Raw genomic sequence first — 1,300 nt, forward strand, 5'->3', positions numbered from 1 at the left:
TCAGGAACTTCTGACAGACGTTTGTGTAACAGAATGGACAGAGCTGAGATCTGTCCCTTTAATGAACTAGCAGATAAACCCTTTTCTAAACCTTCTTGTAGAAAAGACAATATCCTAGGAATCCTAACCTTACTCCAAGAGTAACCTTTGGATTCACACCAATATAGGTATTTACGCCATATCTTATGGTAAATCTTTCTGGTAACAGGTTTCCTAGCCTGTATTAAGGTATCGATAACTGACTCAGAAAACCCACGTCTTGATAAAATCAAGCGTTCAATTTCCAAGCAGTCAGCTTCAGAGAAGTTAGATTTTGATGTTTGAAGGGACCCTGTATCAGAAGGTCCTGTTTCAGAGGTAGAGACCAAGGTGGACAGGATGACATGTCCACCAGGTCTGCATACCAAGTCCTGCGTGGCCACGCAGGTGCTATTAGAATCACTGATGCTCTCTCTTGTTTGATTCTGGCAATCAATCGAGGAAGCAACGGGAAGGGTGGAAACACGTAAGCCATCCTGAAGTCCCAAGGTGCTGTCAGAGCATCTATCAGGACTGCTCCTGGATCCCTGGATCTGGACCCGTAACGAGGAAGCTTGGCGTTCTGTCGAGACGCCATGAGATCTATCTCTGGTTTGCCCCAACGTCGAAGTATTTGGGCAAAGACCTCCGGATGAAGTTCCCACTCCCCCGGATGAAAAGTCTGACGACTTAAGAAATCCGCCTCCCAGTTCTCCACTCCCGGGATGTGGATTGCTGACAGGTGGCAAGAGTGAGACTCTGCCCAGCGAATTATCTTTGATACTTCCATCATAGCTAGGGAGCTTCTTGTCCCTCCCTGATGGTTGATGTAAGCTACAGTCGTGATGTTGTCCGACTGAAACCTGATGAACCCCCGAGTTGTCAACTGGGGCCAAGCCAGGAGGGCATTGAGAACTGCTCTCAATTCCAGAATGTTTATTGGCAGGAGACTCTCCTCCTGACTCCATTGTCCCTGAGCCTTCAGAGAATTCCAGACGGCACCCCAACCTAGAAGGCTGGCGTCTGTTGTTACAATTGTCCAGTCTGGTCTGCTGAATGGCATCCCCCTGGACAGATGTGGCCGAGAAAGCCACCATAGAAGAGAATTTCTGGTCTCTTGATCCAGATTCAGAGAAGGGGATAAGTCTGAGTAATCCCCATTCCACTGACTTAGCATGCACAGTTGCAGTGGTCTGAGGTGTAAGCGTGCAAAGGGTACTATGTCCATTGCCGCTACCATTAAGCCGATTACCTCCATGCATTGAGCCACTGACGGGTGTTG

Source organism: Bombina bombina, chromosome 1 (assembly GCF_027579735.1).
Source record: "Bombina bombina isolate aBomBom1 chromosome 1, aBomBom1.pri, whole genome shotgun sequence".
In the NCBI taxonomy this organism is placed as follows: Eukaryota; Metazoa; Chordata; class Amphibia; order Anura; family Bombinatoridae; genus Bombina; species Bombina bombina.